The sequence below is a fragment of the Brachycentrus maculatus genome, unplaced genomic scaffold, assembly GCF_059751285.1.
Source record: "Brachycentrus maculatus isolate JH-2025_06_01 unplaced genomic scaffold, ASM5975128v1 h1tg000179l, whole genome shotgun sequence".
In the NCBI taxonomy this organism is placed as follows: Eukaryota; Metazoa; Arthropoda; class Insecta; order Trichoptera; family Brachycentridae; genus Brachycentrus; species Brachycentrus maculatus.
Genome location: NW_028280930.1, coordinates 567357 through 590058, shown reverse-complemented (window position 1 = coordinate 590058; position 22702 = coordinate 567357). Strand labels below are relative to the sequence as shown.

Sequence of the window (22702 nt, the reverse complement as noted above, 5' to 3'; positions counted from 1 at the left end):
AAGTTTTTGTTGTAACATGTATTGTGCAGTGGAGACGGATCGTGCGATGCAGGTGGCGTCTCGACGCACGCCCAGGTACCCGACTCGCCGGACGCTGACTGACGTCCCGGCGGATGGCTCCGCGGCGCAATCACCGGACACTCGCGGCGCTCGGGCGTCTCCGCGCGCGCTCGGAGCCGTGGCGGGAAAACGGCCCTGTGTTGGCGCGCTTTCTCCCGCCATCCAGTGGGGGCGGGGCTAACGCTCAGCCCGCCGAGGGGCCGAGCTCCGAACGCCGATCGGCAATCCTCGCCACCGATCCGAATATGGCTACAGACGCTCGCGATATAACGATGTAGTGCTTCGATGTTCTTGTCAAATTTGTAATAAAGTGTGCTTTGACTTTTTTCAAGATTCTTACACCAAATAACAAGTAAGTCCATTGTTTTTTGTATTTTATTTACTTGGGTAAAGTTTTTCAATGTTACTTACCGTATTTATATTGTAATTTCAGTTTGTTTGTAAATTTTGACAGTTCTCCAAGCGTCTGTATAAAACTTCTTTCACGTGTCGTAAAATGAATTTGTTTCTTGTCATCTCGATATTTTAGTATCAATTGTTCAAAAATATATCGTAATTCACGAAAACAAGCCGACGATCAGTGTAATATTCGTAAAATACGACGTTTTAAAGAGTCATAACCTAACTTTTGAGGTTATGGCGAGAAGCGTCCGCCAGGCGGCAGCAGCGGCCGGTGCAGCCAAGCCCCGCCCTCGGTGGGCGCGGCCTGTTAATAGTTGTACTTAAGGCTGCCATCGCTTAAAATAATTGACATTAGCTTGCTATACAAAACGCTAAATAATTTATTGATACAAGCGGTTTGTGTATGTTGGTGCTTTTTCTTTGAATGTGTGTCGGGGCGAGCGAATGGATTAAGGCGGTGGCGAGAGGGGACAGGAGCGCCACAAATCATAAAGCCGTTTTGTTTTTTTTTTCTGTTCGGGGTGCCCTGCCGCAGTCTGTAATGATGCGAGTGGATACTGATGCCCATTTATTAATGTATCTTCTGAAACGTAGCTTATTATTTTTTTTATTTACAAGGTGTTCTTAACCTCGCCAGACTTCTATCGCCCCGTACAATTCGGTCCAAGACTGGCATAGTGAATGATGTTGATCGTTGATCAACCACAGGTGGGTACCTACCAGACCTGCCAGGGAACCTACCTTCTTAAGTAGATAAGTAGGTACCTACCTACCTTCCTGCGATTCGATTAATGTTATTACGTATGTAGGTACCTGGATATCTCCCTAACACCAAATTATTGGTATTTAGGTAGTTAGGTTAGGTTAGGTACCAACCTAGGTACATTATGTAGGGGATAATTTATATTATTGGACCACATAACTTTATAGTCCTAGTATTGTTTATACAGTACCTACCTAAATATTAAAGATTATATCTAATAATGTTTTTTTTTATTAATATATGTACTTCATACCCTGAGTAACAGCAGGAAGGTCATCTCCCTTCCAATTGAAAAAACCATTTAAAAAATGCAACTACAAATAAATATTACGTTAACAGGACCACAAGTATTATAATTAACCAATAGATCGCCAAATTTGATTTAAATTTGAAAATGTCACAAATCCTAAATTCTGAATACATGCGTATAAGTACCTACCTACTTGCTCTAAGTACATAAGTACCTAATCTTTTTTTTTTTTTAAATTGAACCCCAACTTTCATATTCGAATTATCTCATTCAACCTAACTTATTTTTTTCTTAATGTTTCTAATGCTATTCTTACGTTACTAAGGTACCTTTATTACGTTATTTCCTCACTTTATTATTTTAGAAATAAATAAATAGTAATTCATGAATTAAAAATTATTATTTATTAAATATATTTATAAAATCATTCCCATGTGAGACCAATGCAATAATGGTAACAATAAATGTCTCATATTATTTTTTGACATTTCATCAAAGATGAAGAAGAATATGGAAGTCTGGGCATTTACGGGGCTTACGACCGTCATAGGCTGGTTTAAGTGATCACTTTACACACGTGTAACATTCACCAATTCTACCCATTATTGACAACCACACTACTCAAATTCTTGGAAGTTCTATATATATGAACCAATTTAGAAACTTTGTTCTTGAATCACTAGAACTTCACTAGAGACATCTATTGGTGAGATGTAAAGAAGCTTTTTTATTAAGCAGAAACTCTTATATTAGTATGTGAGATCCGAATCCCGGATTATAATCAAATAAATCCCGGATTATAAATAAATGTCTCATTTATATCTTTTAGGTTTTTCTACAGAACCATTTTTTAAACTAACTATCTATTATTATTAAGGCCGCTATGCCTTAAAAATAATTTTAATACCTTATAATAAATTTTCTTGTTTTATTGAAGAAGAAGAAGAATACATTTATTCTTTTAAATACATACATTCGCTGTAGTTTAACTCGATTATTACAATGTTAACACCACAAACAACTAAACTGATTTACTCATAAACCATTTCCACTGCGAACCTGTAGTAAGAGCGGGGTAGTGGGAGTCTTGTATTGTAATGTAACCTGTGGTTTAACTACCGTTACCGTAGGTAAATTAAGTATTACATTTCTGATATATCAACGCGGTCCAATCAAAGTACTGGTACAATGATTGCACCCGTCCCCTACATTTAATATTACTTGTAAAATTGCCAATATGTAAGTGGGTACCTACTTTCTAAAAAGTAGTCTCACAAAGAAAAATAATCCAAATCTGTATCAAAGATATTTGTTTAAACATCTTTTTTTCTTAATTTTGCTTAAATATAAATAGACTATCTTAATTAGTCTATTTAGTATGCGAAATAGCATTAAACATGCCGATAAGCTGACCTTAAAAGGTGGCTTAAGAAAACGAAATGATTATAAAACAATCTCAATTAATATCCATAGTAACTATCGCATCCTCTACTTGTCACCGTGGGGCAACAGACTACTTTCTAAAACAAAAAGACGTAAACTCTACAATGATATATAAACAATGTATTAAAAAATAAAAACAACGAAAAAAATTTCATGAGTAAATTAAATATGACATTAAAATAAAATCTTTATATAATGTATATGATATCTACGTAATATTGTAAGAAATCAAATAAAGCTTTATATAAGTAAATTAACTAAATTTGGGTGACTAGCCAGGGATGTAATATCACTTGAAAAACGTGATCTGCAAACTAAAACGTGCTTTTTATTTGTTTTATTACCAATATAAACCTTGTTATATTATATTTAATGTTTTTTCAAGCCATTATTAAGTGTGAATATGGAATATAGAACTTTAAATATTCAAGTATTTTTTAGCATCGGGAAAATCTCTATCTACCGTATTTCATTGATTAGTTGTTTATTACCTTTCTTACAGCGTGATTGCCAACATCAAATGAAGATTCTCTTGAATTATTATAGAATATAATTTTATCAGTAGGATAAAGTACGCACTTAATTTTTAAATAATATTTATCGTTAGGTACCTACCTACTACCTACCCACAAAAATGTGAAGTTCGTTTTAAACGGGGCGTGGGTTACGATTCTCGGATTAGGGGATGGTTGGTAGGTGGCAGATAGAACAATGACAAGAAGGCAACGGCTAAAATTAAAGTCGTTAAAAGCGAACCCTCCTCGGAATGGACAATTAAGGTAAATTAACAAATGTTTATTCAAGAACAAGTACGCCAACCTAATACAAAATGGCTAATCATTTAAGTAATCCGGCCATTTTTTAGGCCCTTAAATACGTACGTACTTTTTTCCTCCTTAATTTAAAGGTCACCCTTATTAAATCAGGTGAAAAGGTCCTTAAATTCGATTCAAATGCAAACGAGACATACCTACCTATGATACTAACAAGTACCTATCTACATATTACCTATCTGTCTGCCCGGTTCGTTTTATTTAATTTAACAATGCCATATAATTCGGCACGTTATTTCTGTTCAGGCTGTAGGCAGCCCCGGTAGGTACCAATCATAAGAACATGAAAGCTCGCTAACAAATCACTTAACAAAAACGTTTTAATATAAAAACACATCGCAGGGTTGGCAGCGCCTCTTGCGGTCGGCGAACAAAGCTCGGAGGGGTTTTATATCTTTTCACATAAAAGGGTCGTGATCGGCAATAAAATTTTACAAGTTAAATTTAATAAATTGTAATAAATTCATTTTTAGATATAAACTACGAGTGTTATGCATTAAACTGATCTGCATTTACCTAACCACCAAACTCTTAACAAATAGGGATAGATATGCACGCACTTTTTTTTAAATAAGTACCTACCTCATAACTCATACGCTAACTATCACTAACACGTGATTTCTCGTCTTTTAATTTATGATCAAGGTAACTCTGTATGGGAGGAAATCAGTGTCTTATGCAATTGTAGATTATCACAACGGAATAAATAAGTTATTATTAAGTTATATTAGATTTAAATTATTTTTTGACATCTCATCAAAGATGAAGAAGAATATGGAAGTCTGGGCATTTACGGGGCTTACGACCGTCATAGGCTGGTTTAAGTGATCACTTTACACACGTGTAACATTCACCAATTCTACCCATTATTGACAACCACATAAATTATAATCCAGGATTCGGATCTCACATACTAATATAAGAGTTTCTGCTTAATAAAAAGCTTCTTTACATCTCACCAATAGATGTCTCTAGTGAGGTTCTAGTGATTCATGAACAAGGTTTCTAAATTGGTTCATATATATAGAACTTCCAAGAATTTGAGTAGTGTGGTTGTCAATAATGGGTAGAATTGGTGAATGTTACACGTGTGTAAAGTGATCACTTAAACCAGCCTATGACGGTCGTAAGCCCCGTAAATGCCCAGACTTCCATATTCTTCTTCATCTTTGATGAGATGTCAAAAAATAATATGAAAATAACTCCTGTAATTGGAGATAATCCAGATTTTGTGAACAAGTATTTGGACACACTCAAAATGTTGTAAATTAGATTTAAATGATTCTTTCTAACGTATTGACAGAAATTTCATTATTTCCATATATCTTCAATATTTCTTGTTTAATGATCATTTTCTTGAAATGATCTGGAAGACATATCTCATTTTACACAACTTAACAATTTGTAGTGAAATTAAAATAAACATCGATAAAATAATTTAATTTATTTGAAGTGTTGAACGTTGATAGTCGATTTGATAAATTTACCAATGATATGTTTTTTTTATTTTTCTGCTTTGAAATGTAAAATAATACACTTGTGTAATACCACTTTTTGAGTTTATTGAGCAAATAAGACTAGTTTCGAGAACTACAGATGTTCTTGAAACTAGCCGCGTTTACGTTAATAAACCATAAAAAAAAGTTGTATTGTACAAGTGTCTAAATTTTATATTTAAATCATCATGTTTTTCCACAAAGTTAATAAATATAAAAAAAAAATACAATTGTTTTTCAACCTTGTTAAATTAATGCAAAATGAGATTTATGTACCTATGGTATATATGGAAGAACCTACAAACAAGCTTATGATATTGATAACTCACAAAATTATGATCTCCAAGTTACAATGCTCTCCCTCAATGAATGTCTTAAATGTCTCAAATACCTGTGAATTTACATGCTTAATTTTTTGGCTCCTCCGTAGTGTAATGGTCAGCACGCTTGGCTATCGTTCCGGAGGTCCCGGGTTCGATTCCCAAGGGGGGGTACAATAAATATAAGTGATTTTTTCAGTGTCATATTTATTCAATATTACCCTGGACTGGTACCTGAAGCGGAGGGCTGATCACCTTTCCTTCATGTGTAAACGATCAAGATAACACTGCCTTTATATGACGCAGTGCCCTATGCACCATTGGGATGCGGATAAGGGTTTTATTATTATTATTAATTTTTTGGCTATATGAGGATACAAAATGGGAATTATTTTAGCATCGAAATTACCCGAATGAAAACATGTTTATTGTGTATGAAACACATTTAACTTGTATGTTGTATTATGGGGAAAATGTCTTGTTTGTTTTATACCATAGTGCAATGTGCGGACCCAGGTGTAAGCGCCCCTGACTCGGTAAATAAAGGCACCCGTACCCGCAGAAGAATCGAGCGTTTTTTATAGTTTGTCTTAATAACGTTTACCGGGGCTCTATATCAAAATGTGCTCACTTGTTTATGATTGAGAAATAAACATTCACAATGAATCGCATCATTAAAATACTATAAAACCACTAGTATGTTTCGTAGGTCTTTTTACAACATTGTGTTAAATTTAAAATTCATTCCTACCATTGACTACTGTTTGGAATCGGTTAGGTACCTTGCATAAGTACCTACGTACCTATACACGAGTAGCTTAGTTTTTTGTTGTTGTTTTTTTTTAAACTGAAATTACTAACCATCACGCCCCTTCTCCTTAGGGGTAGGCAGAGAGAATAGAACGCCACACCAATATATTTTTGTAAATAATCTTCACCTCTTCCGTATTCGTGCATCTCCTCGTATAAACATACCCGCCGATTATTCCGACTCCTGACTTGACGACTTTCAAGTATTAGTCCGTAGAATCAATTGCTGTAATGTTCGTATTTATATAAATAAATATTTCGGAAATATTGATTGACATTAAAACTTAGATAATAAATGAAACAAACATGTATAAAAATATGTGAGTAATATTTAACAACACGTAGTTTTTCTCGATGAGATTCGTACATATTGGCATTAGATCAACTTACAAAAGCTTCTATAAGTAAGGAAATGCAACTTCGAGTGAGCTTGTCGTTCCTGCTATTTTCCTTTGTCGTCTTCTAAAGTTTTGATTTTATTTCCTTTATAATAGTAAATTTCTTCACCCTGATTTTTTTCACTTATGTAATTTATATCCTAGCTTATATCCAAGAATCAGGAGCGTAGAGCTAACAATGCTTTTAAATAATTTACTATCGAGTTGACAAGTTGATACAATCCGGTGCCCTGTGCACCACTGGTATGGATAAAGGCGAAAAGAATATGATCAACCATGAAATCTCGCAGAAAGCACAACTAGCTGTCTCAATCTTTTTGACAATTTTTTTCCAACGTAGTTAATAAGAAATTGTCTTTAATTGATTCGGCAGTCACATTGTGGTAATAACGTATCTATCAATTTTGAAATTAAATTTTATTTGGTAAATACCACTATTTCTTAAAATGCATTATTAATCGTGTTTCGGTGCATTTCTCATTTTGTTTGATAACACAGTAATGCGGAATGCATCGAAAACGTTTCACATAGATTTATATTATCCACTGACACTTCGTGATGGAATTGCATTTTTAATATATTATTAGATTAAAACCAATATTTTTAGCTTTTCCACTTTATTTTTATTTGACCAGCGACCGGGTTTCGTCGTTACCGACATCATCAGACTGGTCACCAGTCAAAGCTGGTCAAATAAAAATAAAGTGGAAAAGCTAAAAATATTGGTTTTAATCTAATAATATATATTTCACATAGATTTGAAGAAATTGTGATATTTTTCAAGTAAAATCTAAATCTTAGAAAACAGAATATGTCTTCTAACATTATCGGATCGGTAGGAGAATTTTCCTTGCAAATTAACCTATGCATTTTAAACCTACCCTTAAACCTTCTTCTTCTTATTTTTCTTTGGCTTTCCACCTTTCAAGAGTGTTCTAGTCCGATCTCGATGTTTAATAAGAGCATTAGGAAAACTTGGTTGTTTTCGTGTTACGTGGTTTACAGTTCTGTCTGTAACAGGTAGGTAAGTAGGTATAGTAAAGCAGTGGCGAGCAAAGATAATTAATTAGGGTAGGCAGTAGAGGTAAGTAATAAGGTAAGCTAGATAGGTACTACTTACTACTTACTAGTAGGCAGTAGAAGTGGGTAGTAAGGTAGATTTTAAATGTAAATTCACAGTAAACTCGGGATACAATTTTGTTTCCCATTTTAAATCAATTTCACAACAAAGTTTTTTTCAATTTACTTTATAAGAGAAGGTCTGTTAGGCAGCCTAGATGCTTCTGTATCAGATCTGGGAAGGCGGTTGGACAGTTTTTAATAAAGTAAGTTAGGTACTACTTAGTAAGGTAGGGTAGGTACCTACTGGTTGCGTTTTTATATGTCACGCAGATAAGTTAGGATAGGCACTGTTTTTCTGCCGATATGTAATGCTCGCCCCTGAATACAAGCTGTGGTGTGGGTAAATATTGGTGAAGTATGAATGCGCAGGTGTGGGGAGCGGAATGCGGCGGATCTTGACCCACGCCACTAGCGATACCGAAGTTAGTATTACCAGTTTGAACGTGGTCGTGTCTCAACAAATTTCATCGGGGAAACGATCACACAACTTAACCTGTAAAACGGCTGGCAATCAATTAACATGCCCCTGTATTTTATCATGAACTGTCATATTCTGTGTTGATGATGTTTAACGGAGACATAATAAATTCCATTGGCGCAGCACAAGTATGCATCACATTGGTACTGGTTTACTGCAGAGATGCCAATCAAATTAAAACCACGGTAAACTAGTTTACCAAAATCATTTGCGGGAACGGGAGTAGTATTAGGTCCCTGAGGAAAAGAAGGCGATTTTTAACTCATTACAATTTATTAAAATATTTCTCATATTTTGAGCTGACACCACGTTGATACGATGAGGTACTCTATGCATCACTAAGCTTGGGCAGGGATAGATGTGTTCTACGATGCACGGAAGTACTTATTGTACTAAACAAGTTCAAGTATATACATATGTACTTTAAATTAAATATCCCTGAATAATATAAATTCACAAACTATGACAATCCTCAATTAGAACCAACTACACTTTTGGATCTTAAAAATTATTTATTGTAACTGCAGACAGTTGGTAGAATTCCATATTGAATTGTTGGGTAATATATCCAAAATAAAACACGGTTTTTTGGATTGAATTCTACATTTAATTATGTATATGTTAATACGTGACGCTTTTCGTCTTCTTAGGACATTATCAAACACTCATACACTCTAAAACGCGTCACGTATTAACATATACTTACATAAATAAATGTAGAATTCAATCCAAAAAACCGTGACTTTAAAATTAATTGAAACAAAATATAAGAGTTTTCGATGAATAAATGTATTGAGAAAATTTTTTGTAATTGAAACTGCATTTTTACAGCAGCCAGAAGTGGGTCCACATAATTGTCCATCTGTGGGGACCGTCTTGCCCCGAAATGCCGAGAAGCGAGGAAATTTCCCAATAACCGTGACCTCTGTTACCCCATTACCCAGCGGGGTTCGCCTTACTTTCCCCAACAAAGGCTTGTTACCGCCGCTTCTCCCCTTCGGGGTAGCTTGTGTTTTTATGGCCAATTATTTGGTATTTAGACCAACAGAGTGGCGTCTTTGTACCACTAACCCCTAAGAAGATCATGAAGTCGCGAATTTACATCTTCAAGAAAACCTGTAGGTGTTTTTGATCAAAATTTATTATAATCTTCATTATATTTTATACATGGATTTATTCAACTAGATAGATCTTTCGGGCTTATGTCGATCACTCCCGTATTTTGATAACTATGTCTATAATTTACTATGGTCCACTTCTGTCACTTTGAGTGAAGGTTGCATTACTTACAATGTAAGTAGGTACCTACAAGGTTTATAAATAGTGTATAAAAAATATTCAATCAGTTCAATCAAATTAATTTACTTAAAAATAACGACTTTTTTCATTTAACTATATCAAAGTAGGTATTGTACCTATATTTAAGCCATATGTTGTCTGCATCCATAGTGTAATGGTTAGCACATTTGACTACTGGGGGCCCCGGGTTCAATTTTCATTGAGAGTCTGAGGACTTATTTAGATAAATACAAGTTTTTTACACATTCAATATTAATTTGATAGGTATTACTCTGGACGCAGTACCCGAGGCACAGGACTGATCATTTTGCCTTCATATAATAAACTATCATATTAACTTTGCTTAAATGTGATGCAGTGCCCAATGCGCCATTGGCTACGGATAAGGGTCAATAGTAATAGAACTACCTTATCTTCTTTGAAGGAAGTTTTAGTGTATATATATTTTTAATGTTTTTATTGTAAAATAATGGATTTACTGGGGAAAATTAATATTCTATGGTTAAGTACCTACGTACTAATATTTTTTCAAGGATTACCGCAATGCCCCTACTTCAAGAAGCTTGTCCACAGGTAGGATAGTAAGGATAGGGAAGGTAAATGTGAAAAATACATCACAAACACGCATACCATTTCAAAATACATATTTCTTGAATTAATTTTGCGGGAATCGAACCCACGACGTCAGTTTCGCAGTTGAGCGTCTACCCATCTGTGCCACGGTGCTTCCCAATGTTAGTTATTAGTTTAATGTGCGTGGATTTGTGAAAATTTTGAGAAATTTTATAACCTGGTTGCGAACTGAATCGACACGTAGCTCACCACCGCGCTACGGAGATCAACTTTCTACGTAACATCTTACTTCCAAGCGAGTTTAAGCAGTTAGTTAAGCTTGGATACCTATCCCAACAATAATAAACAAATCCTTGGAATATTTTAATACCTTTATATGATTTATAATGCTTCTATCAGCGTGTGTTATGTACAACTAACTCTCTCAAACGTCTACCATTGAGCTAACGGGGCCGAACTTGATAAACTTGGTAAACTTTACACAAAAATATTAAGCTACCGTTACTTAAAACTGACGCATTGAAAAATATGTAGCATCAGTTTTTAAAAACTATATGTTTTATTGAAAATATACTCATTTTAACAAAAAATAAATAATAAAGTACAATAACAAACAGCAAGGAGGGTAGTAGAACATAAATAGAATTGTCACTTCAAACAACAACAATTATTTTTTTTAAATATGTCAAATGCAGCATAATACCTTAAAACCTTACCCGCTTTAAACCCAGCAATAATTAAATTAAATAAAAACAATTTGAAATAAAGGGTTTTTACAAAATGGATGATTATTTTCGTGAATATCTCAGCAACTTATTTATTTAAGAATAAAATTTTCGCTACCCTCAAATACGAAAAAATAATAATGATATCAATTAAAAGTTAAAAATATATTTTTTAAATATTTCAAAATATGTTGTGAGGATAGCTTGGCATGGGGTTATTTAAATAGAAATATGAAAGTCTGAGTATTTATAGGAATAATTGTGATATAATGGTAAATTTTTATGTTGTGTTTCACTCTCTTTCGCTGATAGTGATGATTTTTATTGGTGTTTTCTTTAATGTTACTGTCCATATTTTTATCAACATTGTTTAAGACATTAGCCGTAAATAAAATAACGATTTGTCATTGGCTGTTTCATGACATTTTTTATTGGTATTCCTATAATAAAAAAAAATTATATTATTTTTTGACATCTCATCAAAGATGAAGAAGAATATGGAAGTCTGGGCATTTACGGGGCTGACGACCGTCATAGGCTGGTTTAAGTGATCACTTTACACACGTGTAACATTCGCCAATTCCACCCATTATTGACAACCACACTACTCAAATTCTTGGAAGTTCTGTATATATGAACCAATTTAGAAACCTTGTTCTTGAATCACTAGAACTTCACTAGAGACATTTATTGGTGAGATGTAAAGAATCTTTTTACCAAGCAGAAACTCTTATATTAGTATGTGAGGTCCGAATCCTGGATTATAATCACACACATGAGAAACGCCAGAAAATACCATTTTAATTTTCGACCGGACAATTTATTTACAACATTTTGAGTGTGTCCAAATACTTGTTCACAAAATCTGGATTCTCTCCAATTACAGGAGTTATTTTCGAGGAATAATGGGTAGATTTAGGAGGAATGATGGGTAGAATTGGTGAATGTTACACGTGTGTAAAGTGATCACTTAAACCAGCCTATGACGGTCGTCAGCTCCGTAAATGCCCAGACTTCCATATTCTTCTTCACCTTTGATGAGATGTCATAAAATAATATGAAAATAACTCCTGTAATTGGAGAGAATCCAGATTTTGTGAACAAGTATTTGGACACACTCAGAATGTTGTAAAAAAATATTAATGCTTTGTATGGACGTATTTGTAGATGTATTTCTTTTATTGAAATATTATCATCATCTTTTTGGCTGTTGAAATATCAATGTGAAAATGCCGTTTTTCGTAAAACTCTCCATCCGGCCCCTTGCAAGAGTAAAGCCGGTATGAGAACAAGTCTCCCGTCTGCAGTCTCCCTTGCCGACGACTGGCACTGCCATGTTATTGCGTCCATATATTACAAAAACTCCATTAACAAAACATCATTAGGATCGCGCATGCCCCATAAATCTGCAGATCATAGATCCAAAAATGATCTATGCGAGTAGCAGCGGAAAGCGCGACTCCAGGGGCGGCGCGGGCGCAATAATTCCTACCGATACCGGCCATTTCAAATTAATTACTCTTCCTAATTAATTACAATTCATTTTATTTTTAATTAAATTGTTAACCCCATTAAAAAAACAATTTAGCTTTATTACCAACTATGAAGTATACACCTACCTCACAAAAGTGCGTTTTTTTATTTATTTTATTATTCATAACATTTTAATTGTGTAATTGTAATAAATTATGCATTTTGTTTAAAAACAGGTTTATTTGAAAAATATATATTCACGCCCTCTGAAGCACATGTTACCGAAATTGTATTGTACCTTCTTAACACAGCAATATACACACACACACACACACACACACATTTATATATATATTTATATATATATAAATAAATATAAATATATATATATATATATATATATATATATATATATATATATATATATATATATATATATATATATATATATATATATATATATATAATATATGTATATATATATATATATATACATATATATATATATATGTATATATATATATAGATACATATATATATATATATATATATATATATATATATATATATATATATATATATATATATATTTATATATATATATATATATATATTTATATATATAAATATATATATATATATATATATATATATGTATATATATATATATATATATATATATATATATATATATATATATATATATGTGTGTAAGTATACACCATAAATTAGCGATGTGCAGCAAGACGATGTATGATAGGTGTTCGAATGGTGATATATGGAAAGAATGCTAGGCTGAGATAAACATAGATAAAATAAAAAAGGTATGTTGAGATGATTTGGGCATGTGAATCTAATTGGTATAGAGAGAGCAATAAAATAAATTTATGAGGTGACTGTAGATGGAAATAGAAAGTAGAAGAAGACCTAGGAAAACTTGGTATGATCAAGTAGTTCAAATACTTAAAAGTGGTCATGTCAGGAGATGGAATGATTGGTGGGTATGCATGAATGTGGAAGAGGCGAAGATTTTTTGCAATGACAGAGTAGTGTGGCGATCTATTCTCACTGCCTACCCCTGTGGAGAAGTGCCGTGATAGTTAGTTACTTTAGTTTTAAAATCCATCCCAGAATATCCTGTATCATGTTTTTCTTTCAATTAATTAAAATTAAATTAAATTCCCGTTGGTTTTTATTATGAAAAACCTATACTGCCATACGTCATTTAGGTACTACATATTAGCGTATAGTATGAATTATGTTCGTACTTAAACTTTCTATAATCTTTATCAGTATTTGAGACCTCTGACCTATCAACATGGCAACCTATTCAAATTATTATGTATCTTACAATATATGCAGCCGCAAAATATTTTGCAAATTCTTCACGAATTTATCACAAATCACCTTTATCTTTGACAGTTTTGATGATAAAAATAGTGCCGGAGTACCATTTTGCGAGTTAATCCTATAAATAAATAATAATAATAATAAAATTATAATAGTAATTTTTATTGACGAAGCAAATCATTTGCATCTTCTTTACATATAGTCCAGGGGCGTGCGGTGACTTATATTTATTTATTTACATAACAGAAATCAGTAAAGAGACGCGCCTGATAACGTTTATCCGTAACAAAAGCATATTTTTAAAACGTTTAAATTCTTGTTCACAAATCAAAAATTGTTTCAAAAGGTTGTTATTAAAAAAATATATTGATTTTACAACATAAGGGTTTCAACTAAAATTATTTAACATACAATTTTAGAACAAAAGTGGTGGGGCCCAAGAGGTAGTATTTTACGAAAATGGCGCTATATAAGTTATCCAAATTTATTATTATATAACCGTTAGCATTTCAGCCGATTGAAATAAACATAAAGAACTTTCGAAATTCATGTAATATGGTTGTCAATCACGGTTAGAATGTTGAATGTTTCACAGTGCTTAAAACGATTTATTAAACCAGTCAATGACAAGTCGTAAGCTACCTTCTTCATGGCCAACTTTTCGACTTTCTCAAATAATTTATTTTGCATCCATTATAGTTATATGGACGATTATATTTATCGTAATAATCTAATAATAATAATGAAACTTAGTGAAATTATCGACTAATATATTTAATAAACGTGTTTTATTTTTTTCACCGACTTTTAAGCATTCTCAAGCTTTCTATAATTTTACTAGGAGGTCTTTATATTCATAAATATAATTTAAAATCAACATCAATTCAAATCGATCGAGAGTCCTGTGTCAGTCACGTGAAATAAAAATAGTTCAAATGATATCGGCAAACAGCTTCCTACTTTCTTCAATAATAATTACTAATACAAAACCAAGGTAATTTACGTAAAGTAACATTTTGGAAGATCGATCTAAGGACCTTATAATCGATCGATGGGTGCTGCCAGTAAATCAAAGTCTATTAAAAGTTACTCTCTTTTTCTGATGAGTATAACTTCTGGAAATAATTACAAAGGCCAAAAACCATTTTTCCCTGAAAACCTACTCAACTTTTCGATATAAGTAAACCACGATTGCAAATTGAGGGGATTTAGGTATTACCCGTGTTATTATGATTTATTATTTGAGTTTCTCGTCATTATTTGGGGATCGCGTACAAATCACGAGAATTTTGATTAAACACGACTCGACGCCGTGATTTTTATGCCAAATTTATCGCTTATGGAGGAACAACGCGATCACATTTCTCGCCATATAAATTTCACATATCTCCTTCTTAAGCACATGTTTCTTGCCAATAAACACAGAGTTTATATGCCCCCTCCCCTTCTCGGCCCCCTTCACCCTCCGCGAGCTCCCGACTCCGCCGGGGATGTATGTATGAATCCGTCTCCACTGTTTTTTTATGGCACCCTTCCTTGCATTTGACGTAATATTTTATTATACGCCGGAGCTATATACCTACCTCCGTACCCCCATATTCATTTTACTTATTCTAGCAGCTTAGAGAAAACTGTTTGACAGATTTATTGGCTATCCGCTTTGTTATAACGCTCAAGCATCATTCTATTGAGGAGCTTTTGTGAGTCCCGAATCCCGCGCATCCCGTGCCCTTATATGCCGGCTGCCCCACGGCCTGGGACCTAGATACGACTACTAGCATTCTACACCTAGACACATTTTACCCTTTATGTAATTATCTCGCTATGCTAATAACGTATTTTTACTAACCATCATTTTAATATGTAATACTTCGTCACACCTATATATGTATGTATGTATATATACACATGGTAAGGATTCCGTTCATAATGGGAACTTAATAATATATTTTGAATCAAATGTGAGGGTAATATCTACCCCAAATCGATTTATCAATTAAAAGCGGCTATAATTGATTAAAACTGTATCTGCCATTTGGCGGCGAACTTTAACAATAAATCATGAGTAGAACATACTAGAATACTTACATCCCTACCTCGTTACTACTCGAGACTATTGGATTACCTAACGCCATTACAGACTATTCGTGTTAGAGTGCAAGCATGGAGCGAGGATCGATTCTTCGTTACAATTCGCTTAGAAATTATGTAAATTGGGGTGCATAACATATAAAATTGTTGAGGCATCACAGGCGAGGTTTCTCCATACACCATCCGAACCTCGGTTCTAAATCAACCCTCCAGCCCCACACTTAGTCTCCCGAAAGCGCTCCTTCGCTTATTTACAAGGATTCCATATTGCAACATTTTATTTGCATCGTTTTCTTACTTTATTGAGTCATCGTGAGAATTCAGCGGGTGGAAAAAATCTGAAGCAGCCAGTATTTACGTTCAAATATACTTTTACGTCTAGAGATATGAGAGTGAGTTTTGAAATATTTGCCATTTTTTTTCTCATTTCTTCGTAATCTACGAGAGAGATAACCTTTCAGCCCAGTAAAAGCAGCTCTCGAAAAGGAAGATTTTTTCTATCAAGATGCTCTTTGGAGCTTTTTTTTGTTATGTACGATATTGGGATATATTTCTCAAAACCGTCACGGTATGTATGTTATTTTAGTAAGTTGAAGTAACGGCCTTAATATAAAGTTGCTTTTCTCGGTTTAGTTAGTTCGTCCGCGGTCATATATTACGAGTGAGGTACGCTGGTAGACGATGAAATAACAGGCTCGGCTCGCGCATAAATCAAACGGATGGAATTAATTATTTTATGTTATTTAATGGAGTGACAAGACCTGTTATGAGAGAGAGATAGATATTCCAAACTTGTATTCGGTTGAGATTTTACTTTTATTTCCACCTAAGCTCATATTTCATTCGGAACGTTTATACATTTTTAATGTTGACTCGAATTTTTTGTGTCTTCGAAATTGATAAATACAAAATCATCATTCCACAATGTTTTAGATTTATAATGATTTCTCATGTCGTGATGTTTACATTTTAACATAGTATACACAATTAAGTTTACGAGTGTCTATAAATAACAAATAGACATTTTAATCGAACGAAATTTCTATGTCTCGAATGGTATAAATAATAATAAAATATAAAATTAATTTAAACATACCTACATATCTTAAAATAACAATAAAATTGTCATTCATAAACACAATCATCAGTATATTATATTACTTAATATATCCATCCACGGGTTGTTATGGCTATGTCTGGTTAAATGGAAAAGAGGGAAAAGAGAACACCCTTTCTAACATGTACAATATAATGATGATAATAATCACAATGCTTTATCGGTATACAATATTTAAGCAGCCATCAAGAATCACGTTGTCTGCCATGAGAAATGTTTAGTAATACGTATATTACTGTTACGTTAACAGATGGCCCCGCCATTGTAGTAAAAAAAACGTTTTACCTGCTACGGGTTTACAAAAAAACGTGCGTATTTGAATGCAACGTTGTGTCAAAATTTCAAAGCAAAAGTGATTGACATCAACATTTTGAACAAGCGAACATTTACATTTTTATATAAAGGTTAAAACTATTGTACATTTGAAGACAGATACAAAAAATTGTATCTCAGTATCAATATTGCAAATAAAGTTTAAAAAAGCTCTCAGTATGACTTTCTATAAATATGTTTATAATCTGATACCACCCCTGTTATCAGAAAGATATCTGATTTATTCCTCACTAGTGATGGGCACTATTCCGCGGACAAGTCTCGTACCTACCCAACACACATGCAGTAGTAAGTGGTAGGTCCTTGCCCAACTCCGATCCCGACCCTAGCCCATCCCTATCCGCTCCAACACAAAAAGCGTCCATAACTCCTCAAACAACAGAATGATATATTTGACACGAGGCATTATGAATTGTTACAAATATTACAATTCCTCCGTAGGTTAGTACATATTTTTTTCCGGTTTGTTTCCGAATTAACATAAATAAGACATTTTATTTAAGGCGGCCTCGTCCGTGACAGGTGAGTCGTACCTACTCGCGGGAGATTTCTTTGTATTTATTCCAATATTTCAGTATTATTTATTGTATCATTTTTCTGAACTTATCTTGCCTAAATTTATACCCTCATTGAATGATTATTTTATGATATATCCCGAATACAAATACGTTGCATTTAAATAAATATGTGAATATTTATTTATTGAAATATCTACATGTTTACCAAAAAAGTTGATTGTCATAAAATATATTTGAATATTTAACAAATATTCTTAAAAAAAAGTATGGAGTACTAGTTTAATTTTCTATTAATTGCTAAAGAAGCCAATTTAAATATGTTTCTATTAGTAATTGTAGAGTTATTTCTACTTACATTATTATATAAACAAACCTATATTTATATATATATATATATATATATATATATATATTATATATATATATATATATATATATATATATATATATATATATATATATATATATGTATATATATATATATATATATATATATATATATATATATATATATATATATATATATATATATATATATATATATATATATATATATATATATATATATATATATATATATATATATATATATATATATATATATATATATATATATATATATATATATATATATATATATATATATATATATATATATATATATATATATATATATATATATATATATATATATATATATATGTGGAGGGGTGATCACCTATCCATCGTGTGTTAACGATAAATACTGCGTTTATATAATGTAGTGCCCTATGCACTACATCGGGTGCGGATGAGGGTTTGAAAAAATAAATACATATATAAAACATTATTTATGCATAACGTATCTACGTATATCATACATACACATGTAGGTGCAAATTTGCATTGTTAAATAAATACTCTGTATAAAAAATGTGTTTATAAACATAAAAGTTAATAATATTACCGTCTCGCACGAAATTCTCTGACCGCCCTACAGCCGACTAGTTGTTGGAATTTGTGTAAATGATACATTTAGAAAATTTTAGGAAGTTTTCTGACGTTAAAGACTTTTTACCAGCCGGTTGGCAGCAAATGAGACAATTTGTGGCTGTGAAATCGAGGTTACTTCAGTATATGAAGGTGGTGTAATTATTTAGCTACCAGGGTGCCAGGCGGGGTAGGAGCGTAGGAGTAAAGGAATGGTCTAGAAACGCCTCCCGATATCTAACTGATGTAGATAGCCGTCAGTCGGTGTGTGAGCCATGTCTATAAATTTTCCTTACTTCTGCTTTGTTACATTATTTATAGCTGTCACGCATGTTCCCCTGTAATTTGAATTATTTTACGCTGATGATTCCCAACTTTTCTTCGTAGGAATGTTCCCATTCTTGCCAACGAAAATAATAATTTCTTCATAAATAAATCTCACCCCATCCCCGAGAAATACTTTGAGTATAAGCAACCGTTCTCAGAAAGTTGATCGAATTAAGTATTATGAAATATTTCAACATCCTTGATCTTTTTATTGTCTTCAATATATTGAAAACATTTAATCCAAATTATAGTCAATTTTATTAATGTCATGTTATAATATATAACTCTTATTATAACATGACATTAATAAAATAATTCCAACGTTTAATTAAATTTCTATATAGTTTATATATATAGTATATTTCCATACATATATTTCAAAATTCATTAAACTCACTTTAATATCACGTAAAGTAAATATTATGGTCAGTTCACTCCTATTTATATATTTGGCGTTTAATTTATGGAACTCCATTTTTTTATTATTAAATATTAATGAGTCCAACAAATTGTATTTTAATGTTAAAAACACATCAAAATAAAACTGGTAACAATTGTTTCACCTTATTATGGCATTTTCAAACTAATGTCCTAATCAATTGTATTTCTTCAGATGCATTCTTTAAAAAGTTATAAATTACTTCTTTGTTAGTATCATTTTTTTTACAATTTTGAATCCTGCGCTTTCTCTAGGAGTTAACCTAAACTCTTAAGAAAACAATTTTACAAAACAAAGTTTTCTCAAAAATAGTTGATACTCTCGTGTCTATTCTATATAAGCGCATTTGCAAAAATACGAACAGCGCTTTCTACCAATGAATTACAAAATTTATTTTATCAAACCAAATTTTCCCATGCGGACTCGAAGCACGTGCTACATTTACAATATGACAACAATGTGTACCCCTAAAATATATATGCAGATAAAAAAATCTTCATTCACACACACACCTCCGTCCTCAATCACAGCGCTCCAAAAATCCAGAAAATCCAAAGACAGTGTAAATATACAATATCCACTGCCTGTATTCACTGTCACTTAAAAACCTTGAAAGAAAGATATTTCAGATGGCTCTGAATAAAAAGGTAAGGTGAATTTTCAACGTATTTTTTGTGGCAATATGGCGAGTCAGTGCCTTTTGCGGCGAGGAATCCCTACGTCGATCATCAGAAGCCTTTGAATCCCTACGTCGATCATCAGAAGCCTTTGAATACGGGGGTATGTCATGTCTGGGGCAGGGCGGGAAAAGACACAACATCTCGTGAGGGCGGCGGTAGGGGGGGGGGTACGGTGCCGAGGGGAGGGTGGGTGCTATAAAGGTGCGTAATAGTGGTCCAGTGGAAGCAGTCAGTGGCGCACTGCCGCATCGATTAGCGGCGGCTGCAGCCAGCGAAGGAGCAAAGAATGCGCCGCCGTTCCCCCGGATCAATCTATGGGCGACAGGGAATTGGTATTCAAATCTCGACTGCCGCCTTGAGGCCTTTGTGACTCGTAGGAACTAAAAAATAATATGATTACGTACTCTACAATCGCACTACGCAAATATGAATAATAATACTGACAAAATATTATTATATTGAGGAATTTAGTCGTATCGTATAAAGGTTTCAATTGATTTTAAAAATGAGCGATTAAAAATATGGTTTTCACGTAATGAACCGTAATCGTATCACAATAATATTATTTTATGATGTTAGTTAATGTGTTGTACAAAAGTTTAGTATTAGATAAATACAAAATCTCGTCAATTCAAAATCAAATCAAATTTACAATATATTATTAGATTAAAACCAATATTTTTAGCTTTTCCACTTTATTTTTATTTGACCAGCGACCGGGTTTCGTCGTTACCGACATCATCTGATGATGTCGGTAACGACGAAACCCGGTCGCTGGTCAAATAAAAATAAAGTGGAAAAGCTAAAAATATTGGTTATAATCTAAAAATATATTAAAAATGCAATTCCATCACGAAGTGTCAGTAGATAATATAAATCTATTATCAAATTTACATTATCTTCAAACAAAAAAAAATTCAATACCTGTAAAATTGCATATTTTCTTTAGCATTATACATGTACATTGTATTCTATCATCTATTGTGCACTTTTTGCAGTTTATGCATAATTTAAAACACAAGCTATAAATTATTTGCAACCTTACATCTGTTTAGCGTTATAGCTATAACGTGAGTTTACGATCTCAAGATCAGTTTTTCGCTATGTTATCCATATTTGAACAAGAAAAGAATGATTATACATTTATAAGAAAAATAACAATCCATAACATATCTTATATAATTAAATTCACATTTTTTGATAAATCTTTCAATAAGGCTTCCAAATTCAATAAATAAACATATGCATTAAATATAGTGCGTAATTTTTTTATGTGATTTTTAATCTTTACAATGCTTGTTTATATGATTCTATGATATAAGAATTGATAAAACATGATATTACTGGCGTAATTTTTTTATTCATATATATGCATATATGTATATATATATATATATATATATATATATATATATATATATATATATGTGTGTATATATATATATATATATATATATGTATATATATATATATATATATATATATATATATATATATATATATATATATATATATATATATATATATATATATATATATATATATATATATATATATATATATATTGTATTGCATTTCCTTACTTTCACCTTACAACACCTTAACTGATAACAAAAAAAACCTTGTGTGACTATACAACTATAAACTTTTCTGTCCTCTACATTTAACATATTGAATGGCCAGAAAATATGCATGCGAATTATTTTCGCAAACAATTAACATCTCATTAGTTTCACCGATAAAAAAATGTTTTGATAAAAAAACCTATACTTATGTACTATTTTTTTACGAAATAAGAAGTAAACTAAACTACTTATTTAATTATTTGTATATTAAATCCAAAACAGTATGTAATTTATAAAGTAAACACCGTATATTGCTTTTAATGTTAATTGAGTTACAACATTTTGATTGTGTCCAAATACTTATTCACAAATCTGGATCATCTCCAATTATAGAAGTTAATTTTTCATATTATTTTTTTGACATCTCATCAAAGATGTAGAAGAATATGGAAAAATTATTTATTATAATCCAGGATTCGGATCTCACATACTGATAAAAGAGTTTCTACTAATAAAAAGCCTCTAGTGAAGTTCTAGTGATTCAAGAACAATGTTTCGAACTTGGTTCATATATATAGAACTTCCAAGAATTTGAGTAATGTGGTTGTCAATAACGGGTAGAATTGGTGAATATTACACGTGTGTAAAGTGATCACTTAAACCAACCTATGACGGTCGTCAGCCCCGTAAATGCCCAGACTTCCATATTCTTCTTCAACTTTAATTGAGTTGTTTAAAATAAGTCTGTTTCCTTACGTTTTGTATAGAATAGAAATATCGGAGCCAATATTCCACATATTGATTACAATAGCTAAAATTGTTCAATATCATGTTTTTGAAGGGTCTTTCATAAATCCTTGAACCAAAT

The 22702-nt window shown here is 32.3% G+C and overlaps 1 protein-coding gene across 1 annotated transcript in view; it reads left to right on the top strand.

Moving 5' to 3' along the window:
- Positions 1–292: 292 nt before the first annotated feature.
- Positions 293–22702, top strand: part of LOC148308046 (uncharacterized) — a 92784-nt gene continuing 70374 nt past the window's right edge. Inside the window, exon 1 of the mRNA XM_088262399.1 lies at positions 293–412. The gene's annotated coding sequence lies outside the window, so the exon portion shown is untranslated. The remainder of the gene's footprint in view (positions 413–22702) is intronic.